The sequence below is a fragment of the Bidens hawaiensis genome, unplaced genomic scaffold (assembly GCF_021521415.1).
Source record: "Bidens hawaiensis isolate Kalapana, Puna unplaced genomic scaffold, B.hawaiensis_p1.1 tig00029892_1, whole genome shotgun sequence".
NCBI classification, from domain to species: Eukaryota; Viridiplantae; Streptophyta; class Magnoliopsida; order Asterales; family Asteraceae; genus Bidens; species Bidens hawaiensis.
The window spans coordinates 232,626-242,758 of record NW_027494966.1 but is presented as its reverse complement, the minus strand read 5'-3'; the positions used below and the strand labels follow the sequence as shown (position 1 = coordinate 242,758).

Sequence of the window (10,133 nt, the reverse complement as noted above, 5' to 3'; positions counted from 1 at the left end):
CAAAAATCCTATATACTAATGGTTATACATGAAATATTCTTTAAATTGTTTAAATTTCAATAAAATAGTATAACCAATTTGGAGTTTAAACATAATTAATAAAATCCTATAATTGAATATTGCCAAATATAAAACTTAATAACTCCCACTAATTTGGGTTTCAATATCTCTAAATTTCAATATAATTCGTTATATTATGTGTTATATAGACATTATATGTAGTCTCAAACAAATACAACAACAGATTAAAATGTTGTTTTTATTATAATTTTTCTTAATTTTAGTCAAACAAATTAGAAACTCATTTTAGGTAGATATATCAGTGGTCAAACTCAATGACTTTAGGAAAGAAATTCAAACTAGAAACTCATATTAACCAAAAATAAAGATTCGGTTGATCATATATCAAAACTTTTTGATTTTGTTTATCCTGATATTCTACATAATTATGAGAACCAACATTACTTTCAGGATAGAGCAATACTTGAACCAACAAACGAAATTGTTGATGAGATTAATGATAGTTTACTCAAGTTTTTTCCAGGTGATGAAGTCGAGTACTTAAGTTCAGATACCATATGCAGTTCAGAATATATCAATGACACTGTTGATACAGTTTTATACTCTCCTGAACTGCTTAATGGTCTAAGAATATCCGGACTACCAAATCACAAACTGGTGCTAAAAGTTGGTGTTCCTGTTATGCTCCTTAGAAATCTTAACCAGAAAGAAGGCTTATGTAACGGTACTCGACTACATATTATATCTTTAGGTACTCGTGTAGTTAAAGCCAAAATTATTTCTGGAACTAACATTGGTCATAGAGTTTTGATTCATAGATCGTCACTGACTCCATCAGACAACAAAATAGCCTACAAGTTTCAAAGACGACAATTTCCCCTTGCAGTATGTTTCGCGATGACGATAAATAAAAGCCAAGGTCAATCGTTATCAGGGGTAGGTTTGTACTTAAAAGAACCCGCGTTCTCACATGAACAACTATACGTCGCCTTGTCAAGAGTTAAAAGCAGGTGTGGGCTAAAGATTTTGATTCTTGATAAACAATGTCATCTGACCAATACAACAACAAATGTTGTGTACAAAAGAATTTTTTCTTATTTATAAAATACTTGTGTAATTTTTTATTTTATTTTTTTGTAATCCTTGTAATTTTATTGTAATTTGTAATTATATTAACAATATATGAAAACTGTGTTATTGATTGTATTTTGCTAAATGTTTAAATATTAAAATTTTCATTAATTGCCCGTGTATTACACGGGTCTCAAACTAGTTTGTTATATACTTCAATCCAATTATCTAAAATTTCTATCAATAAAACAGAGATTAGTTAGCAACTAAAGTCTTTCGTTAACTGTTAAAAAGTGGAACGCACCATCACATCAAGGTATAACTTGTGTAAATTATCAATTTTAATTATTGAATTTGACTTTTAATTGTCAAATTAGACTTCCAAACATATTGGCAAATACGAGTTAGACTTTTAAAAACATAGTAAAAGATGTGTTAGGCTTTCGAACATATAGTTAAAATAGTTAAAGACGTGTTAGTTTCTAGTTTGGTTTTTTAATATTATATTATTATAACTAGTTTTACTTATATTTGATTTTTCTTATATAACTTTTAATGTAAAGTCTTATATTATTCCGAATATATCGTTGATACGTGATTATTTTTATCTACGAAATAACATAAATTTACTCAAAATCGAGCCGTATAAAATTATTAACGGAATTTACAATGAAATGTGATCCGGCAATATTATAAATAAAATTTATACTCATACAACAAGGTCTGCAAATTCATATGAGCATAAATGATATATCTATGGATTAAATGATATATTTTCATAACAGAAAATTAGAAACTAAAAGTATACTAAATATATTTGAGATTAAATCATTAAAATGTTTTATATAAATACTTATATTTATATTATTTTAAAGGCCAAAAGTATAATTATATATCCTTTCGTTAACAATCAACCATACCAAATCTTTTAATGACAAATTTCTTTAATTCTTTTCGTCAGTAGGACTTGAACTAAAGATCTTTTACCCTTAAACCCAGGTGTTTAAAGACTTGACATAGACAAAGATTAATGAGAATTATTAACGAGAAAATGAATAAAAATAAGAAAATTAAATTAGTCCTTCATGTATCAAAGAGTTGAGCATGTTTTTGTATTTTTTAAGGGTACTGGTACATATCTTGTCGTTTTAAAAAACACGTGTACATAATTTATGATTTGAGTTAGAGAATTTGTGAGTTTTCGTTCAGAAACAATTAAACTAATAAATAACTGAGTGTTTGTACAAAAGAAAATACACGCACAAATGTACACACTAAGAGCATTCTCAACCAATTCTTTATTCTCATCATTATAATTATACTAAAAAATATTACATTTGTCTCTTCTGTTTAATTAAATAATATTTTTTTATACTTTTATCATTACAATGTTCTCTCTCCTCTACTTACAATCAATTTAATAAATATTAAAAAATAAATATAGGCAAACTTTGTTTACTCAAATATACAAAGAATCACCATAATTTATCTCTCCATCCTATAAGTTACACTCACAAGTCACAACCACTCAAAACTCCACTATATAATTTGCAAACTTCTCTCATATAATTTTAAGAGATTAGATGGGAATGCTTTAACAACCCACTCAAAAGTAGGGTATGTGGAGGGTAGAAAAAATACGAACATTTCCTCTATCACTTAGGTTGAACGTTATGGATTAACGCTCGAGGGCACCGTCACCAACTATAACGCCACCCCCATCGCCCCTTCCAACGTTAACCACTCCCCCCCCCCCCAAAAAAAAATACAAACAAACAAAAAAAGGTAACTTTCCATTAACCCTTTCGGCGCAATGTTTAACGTCACTTAGCATGTGAAAGTGATGTCACATCGGTGTTGAGATGGGTTTAATGCTAAGGGGCTTAACGCCCACAACGATCAACCCTAAGTTAAAGAATCTACTCTCTATGAGACCCTTGGTTAAAAAAAACTATATTTTTTTACATCATACATATACAAAATGGATAAAGTATATACAGAAAGAAAAGGAACGTACGGGAGAAAATAATAAGCGATTATGACATTTTCCTAGATAAGAATATATGTAGAACGGTAGAAGCCACAAATGTCATCATACAATTCAACATTATGAAAGAATTAAGAATGCAATATGAAACTTCAATTCATTCCTTAGTTTTGAAACAAAAGTATACATCACATAGAGAAGTATTAATGTGTGAATTAATGAATGTATCGTAGCCCAACAATGAGGTAACGGATAAAATACGGATTATAAAATATGTTGATAAAGCAATGAAAGCATACATGATGTGGAGATCCTTGTGGTCCTAACACATGGGCGTTCGATCCTTTTGACTAACTAAAAGTCTAAAAAGGAATACAATCGAAGAAAGTTTTCCATGGCAAACAATAGTAATAGAGGATAATGTTAATAAATCGGTTATGGATCTATTATATAAAGTAGTGAAAGATGATGATTATTTTAAGGGCGTGTTCGTTTCAAGGATTTGTAAGGAATTCTAAGGAATGAGATTTTAAATCCCATGAATTGATATGTTCATTTCATTAGATGAAAGAATGGGAATGGAAACTAAATCCCACATTTCATGGGATTTTAAAATCCCACCTATTTGAAAGGATTGTTAAGGATTTTCTTATTAACAATAAAAACCCCTCTAAAATAAATTAAAAAAATTAATAAAAAAATCATAACTCAAAATATAAATCAAAAACGAAAAATGTAAAAAAACTAAAACGTTTCCGCCTTTGCCCTCGTTCTAAAAAAAAAAAAAAAAAAAAAAAAAAACTCAAGTATGAAGAAGATTCCAATTCCAATACATATTAACCAACCAAACACATGTTAGGGATTCTCAAACATTCCATTCCATTCCAATTCCAATTCCAAATCCTTTAAAAAAAGTCCGTGAAGCGAACGCACCCTAAAGGTTTGTAGTAACTTAAGGCACATGACTAAAAACAAGAGAGCGATCATAAGATGAAATATCATTTAAAAGAAACTTATGTTTCTTATATAAATTAGTTGTATTGTTAATCAAAGTTCATCGAGTTTTTGTTTTAATCGAAATTGGTGAATGTTGAAGGGTCATGGAGGCGTGACTCTTAGCACCATACTTTGGTACATATTGTATTGGGAACAAATTAATCTTAACGTGAGAATCATACAAGTAACTAGTTTTTTCATTGTCAGCATTCTCAAGTCGATCTAAATGTGAGAAATGTATTTAAGTTTTTATCACCCGCGTACATTCTCAAGTCACATCTTTTACCTATAGATCTAAACAAAAATGATCAATCGTACTTATGAATATAATCATTGACCTGTTAACCCAAGTAACAACGTGTAAAACATACCAGCCCCATCCATGCGCCAAATCTTTCTATGTGTACATGACAAAATAATACGTAATATGCACATGAATCATATTATAATGCAATACGCTTGTTGATAGATATTTTTACTTGACTCGTGTAAACTACTAGAAAATTAGGCAATTGCCACCAAAATTTGCTACAGAAAAAAACGGTAGCAATTTTAGCGACCGATTTAACAAATTTGCTACCGAAAAACATAGTTACTTGACACGGTAGCTAAGCGGTCGAAGTTTTTGCAACCGCTTAAATCCGGTGGCTAAGCGGTCGGAGTTTTTGCAACCGAGTGGCTAGGCAGTCGGAGTGTTTGCAACCGTTTATTTTAGGTGGCTAAGCGGTCAGAGTTTTTTGCAACCGGTTGTTCGGCAATCAGAGTTTTTGCAACCAAGTGACTAGGCGGTCGAAGTTTTTACAACTGTGACTAGACGGTTGGAGATTTTGCAACCGTTTATTTTCGGTTGCAAATGTAATAGCGGAAACGGAAAATATTCAAATAGGTCTTGATTTTTTCCCTAATTTTCCCTCAACCTTTCACTTCACGCCTAAATAACAGATTCAGCAAGAAACTGACCATCACTTAGGATTTCTGATCCGAATGAGCACTAATCTCCATTATTATCCTCGCAATCTTCTTCTTTCTCCTCGCAATCACTTCACGATGGATACAACATATTAAGCAACAATCTCTCTGAATTTAAGAAGGACGTGCTAATGTCTGCAAAATTAGGGTTTTTGATCCGAACGAGTTTCGTTTTGTGGTGCGTAATCATGCGATTGAACTGATTAGGAGCCACATGTGAATTAATTTCTATGTTTTTCTTTTGATTTGTTCGAATTTATTGAATTGATTCGTTGTGGAGTTTAATTGTTTTAGAGAGCTGATATTTCATACGACACTTTGTTATTGTTTACACCGATGCTTGATAATTCGTTAAGCATTTAATCATATTGTAATGCTGCAATAGTTTCATCCTCATTAGGTTAATTTGAGTTGCTATTATATGTCACTGACTCTGCTCGAACCGAGTTAGTTTGGTTATTAGGGTTTTGTGTTCATTTGATCTTCAAATGTGTAAATTAGGGTTTGGATTCATGGCAGATGGTCACGATGATGACGATGCATGCTATGCTTAACATATTTCTGCATAACTTTGATTTGATATGTGAAATACTCGAAATGAGCAAGTATTGGTTTGGTAGGGTTTTAAACTGTGATTTTGTCTAAATTGTTTATCTATGGCTCTGTGCTTGTTTGACTCGTGGATCGATGACATGATTTAATATGTTTTTTTTTTGTTATTTCTATATGTTTAGCTTATTTCTATATGATTTAGTTGGAAATGTTAACAATTAGGCAATAAGGATCATGTATGTAACTAACAAGAGGTCCAAGTTTGTATGCACACAAGGTGTTTGTTAAAATGTCTTAGCCAACTGATGGAAAATAAAAAGATCAAGTTGATGTCACTGTTTTATAAGAATCATATAAAATCATAGGAAAAGCATGTGAATGCGTACTGTATACGCTTGAAAAGCCCTTTTTAAATACTATGATTCATCTTTGAACACCAGAAGCTAATTCGGATTTAAAATTGGTCAAAACAGCTTATGTCAGCAGCTATATCAGAAGTTTAGCATAGCTGATTGGTAAAAGTTATACTGCAATGCTGTTTTAAAAAATTCTACAAAATCAATTCTTGTTCTGATGAAGTTGTATTATATATGGTTGGAAAGCTCTCTGAATCCTCTGTCTTCTATTTGAACATGTAGAAATAACTTCGGTTGTAAAATGGTCAAAAACTTATGTGAACAGCTGCTGTACAGTGGTGTGACATTAAATCAAAGTTTTCAACGAAACTAAGAATTTTATCGGTTATCTAATAATTAGCTAAATGAAAATGTTTTGTATGTTTAAACTTACGATTATGTTATTCTCTTCAAATGAGTGGAACAGGTCAATGTGTTAGTTTATGATGTTATTCATGATTTGTAAATATACGGTTGTATGTAAAGGTTTAAAAAATGTTGTAGCAATGTGATTGTATATGATGTTTAGATTTATATTGACTAGTTAATGTGTTGAACGAGTATGCTTTCAGGCATTGTTAAGTATGCTTTCACAACTTTAAGGGTGAACCTAAATCTCCTGGTACCATATCACATCTTGTGATCTGGTTAAGTAAGATTCAGTGGTTATTTGTGAAATCTATCTAACTACTTTTAACCCATTATATACTTACACATTATTCATTTAAAAGAGTAAGTAGACCAGTTGGTGTTGTTTAAGTCTAATAAAAAGGAGAGTTTATTTGATACTAATGCACGTAAAGTTCAATTCATTGCACGAATTCGTTAGTTTAAGCTTATATAGAATGCTAATATTGCAGTATGTGGGAATCTAATAGAGCAGTTGGAGCAACTTGCTACCGAGTAAACAACAAATGGATTTCCTAGGTTGGATTTCTTTCCACTTTTACTGCCAATTGAGGCTTCAAGTACCTGATAAGTTATTTCTTTTAAGTTATTGTAGAATTTCAAAAGCTACATTAAGTGATTACTCTGACAAAATTGAAGCAATTGCTGCTAGTTTGGCTTCCTTAAAAGTGAGTGTATTTCTATCTTTTATGACTTTATCCTATTCATGTTCATGTTAATTGTCAAATATTATTAGTTTTCGGTAATGTTAGGCATGATTAACTGATTTGGTAATTGGCAAGATTGGTTATATCGTGTCAATTATGTCATTTGTATGTCATTTGTATCACCTTTAATGTTAGGAAGAAGTCAAAATATTTTGAATCTATTTTGTGATCAACACCATTGCCCAGGTACCTCTTTAATTAATGCTTATGCGTGTTTTTTATGTTTTTCAGTCTGCATCCCGGGAGGAAAGAGGATATGTTGATGTCCAAACTGAGGTAACTAGCAAAGCTTAAGCTCTTTCATGTGTTATCAGTGCTCTGTCAGCTATAAACATATTGGTGCTCCTGTTTACGGTATGGTATGTGGATTTTCAATGTTTCGTTCACTATTCTAAGCTTAGTTGCATTCTGAATCAATTGTTCTATTTTAGCAGGAGTCGAGAAATATAGTATTGAACATAAATAATATGAATAAACCATAGTCACAGGATTCGTGATCTTGGTGAAATTGACCGTTCCCAATTGTTGCAATAATCGTACAATTTTCATCAAATTCACGTTTCCGGTTAACGAAATCGGTGTTTGGGATCGTGAATAAATGCGTTCCGGCCGCAAAAGGGGAAAATCGAGCACTTTTGTGGCTCAAATCGGAGAAACAGATGTGGATAAAGAGTTACCAAGTTATCGGTGATGAAAGATCCGACAAAATTTGCCATATTTTTTATGGACTGAGGCTGCCGGAGGAGAGATTTGAGAACAAGACGGCGGTTATCAAGATTTAGGGTTATGGCCAGCTACTTTATATTTTAAATTTGCACTTTTTGCCCTTAAAGTTTGAATTTTTATTAAAGTTTACCCCTCATTTTCTACATATATGTTATTAATATGTTAAATCATTAATAAAGCTTATTTAAAGTTAATTTTAGTTAACTTAAGTTAAAAACTTATAAAAACTATTATAAAAATCTACTTAAAAGTGTTTTGTATATGATACAATGTACCCAACTATAAGGTACAACGTATCGCGTACCGAATTGGCGTTCCGAATGAACCTACCCCCTCTCGTACCGAATTTTTGAAATGCACGAACCGCGTACCAGATTCCGTTCTGCGTACCGGACCGTACCACGATCCATGTGACTATGGAAGAAACTACTCTCTTAATTGATGATTGCAGCTGTTGTGAGCCAAATTAGGAAAATAACCCATGATATTTTCCTATCATGGGTTAGGAAAATAGACTACTTATCACAGTAAGTTTCTTTATTCAATCTTCAATCAAGTAGCTTACTGATAGTAATGCTTACAGTTTTCAATTAATTGGGTTATTTTGACTTTTTAGTCAAGGTTGACGTTTCGTTGGTCAACAACGGCTGCTCTGAGAATCTAAGTGACAAACATGTTCTGAAAGTTGTGTATGTGAGTGTCAAAGTCTATTTTAAGATTTTTTTTTTAATTTGTAAAATTAGCCTGTTGAATGTTTCCAGATCTGTTTGTTTGATTATAGAACTCATAAATTATTTGTTTATGATTAAAGAAACTTTGTTATCAATGATTTTTGAAAAGTTATAAACCCAAAACATAAATGTAGAATTACTAATAAGCAACATGCTTTGTAGTATTATATCTAAAACAGATGAAGATCTTATCTGACCATTGAAGCTTTGTAGATTGAGCTTGATGTCTAGGTCATACTTTCAGTGTCTGCATATTCAACGAAATTAAAATAAAAGGTAAAAGACGTTCTAAGTTGCAGGGGTTGTTTTTTAAGTGCATTGTATTATTGCAAAGATGTAGTTATTTACTTATATTTTTTTGTGGCAGGGCAAGGGAGCATATTATTGTAACACATAAAGGTCAAGGGAATTAGGTGAAGCTCAAAATCACCCTGATCTTCATTCACTTAGGTATACATCCATAATTATATTCACATCTTAAAAATACATTGTTATAAACTTATAATGCAACTTGTTGATTAATTTTTTGAATTTGTTTCACTAGGAGAAAGGCTGAATTGGTTGGAGAACTTTCACTACAAAACAAAGAAGAAAAGTTCTATCTCAGGTTTGTAACTACTCGTATTGTCTAGATACTAAACTTTAGCTAAAGTGTTATGTTTAAACGTTTAGATTGTTATTATTATATATTCATATATAACATGTTAACTATTTATAGAAAGTAAAAATATAAAAAGGTATAATATTTAAACTTATACAAAAATGGGCTGCAAGTTTTATGTGGAAACATATCACAGATTCACTTAAAATGTTGTAAGGTTCAACCATTCAATTGGTTCTCCCAAAATACCCTTGGTTGTTCAATAACGAACTAATCCGAACTTGACTTTTGATTTCAAAAGTCAACCCAAAATGACCCTTATTAGCAAATCTGACACGTACCGTTTGCACTTACTTAAATACCCGAACAACAAACCCGTTTAAATACGAGTGACGCTTGAAGAGATACAAGGATTATATAAATAACACCATCAACTATGTTTCTTATCTCTCCCCAGTGATGTTATAAGGTATCATTCACCCTCAAAATATATCAATCTTTAATCCTATATTAAAAAGTAAGTAATGAAAATGCAATTATGCTTGCAGATATTTGATTTCGATTCATGTAGCTGTTCATAGAAGCATGCAATTGGATGATATTCAGAAGTATGTTATTTTTGGTTTTGGATTTAGAATAATATGTTTTTTCTATCGGTTTCTAGAATTTGAATAACATTTTAATAACATTAAACATCTTTGATAGAATTTTTAGTTATATTTGTGTTTGCATCTATATTTATATGATTTTGTAAATATCCTGTGTGAAAATATAAATAATATCGGAAGCAAGACAGCAGTTGCAAGTGGGGCAGAAGTGGTCGCAAAATTTGCGACTGCAACAGTGGTCAGAAGCTTTGCGACCGAAATAGAAGTGGTCGCAAGATTTGCGACCGCAGCCTTAGTCGGAAGATTTGCGACCGCAACTAAGGGTCCAATATTTGCAACGGGCAGAACTGATCGCAAGATT

The 10,133-nt window shown here is 31.5% G+C and overlaps 1 long non-coding RNA gene across 2 annotated transcripts; it reads left to right on the top strand.

Annotated features, from left to right (window-relative positions):
• The first annotated feature begins 4,598 nt into the window (after nucleotides 1-4,598).
• On the top strand, nucleotides 4,599-9,391 carry LOC143579660 (uncharacterized). Of its 2 annotated transcripts, XR_013143501.1 has the most exons (4): nucleotides 4,599-5,260; nucleotides 8,777-8,839; nucleotides 8,931-9,013; nucleotides 9,108-9,391. It is a non-coding gene; the product is annotated as an uncharacterized LOC143579660 (long non-coding RNA). The 2 variants fall into 2 exon arrangements; XR_013143500.1 differs by having other exon boundaries at nucleotides 8,931-9,391.
• Nucleotides 9,392-10,133: the final 742 nt, after the last annotated feature.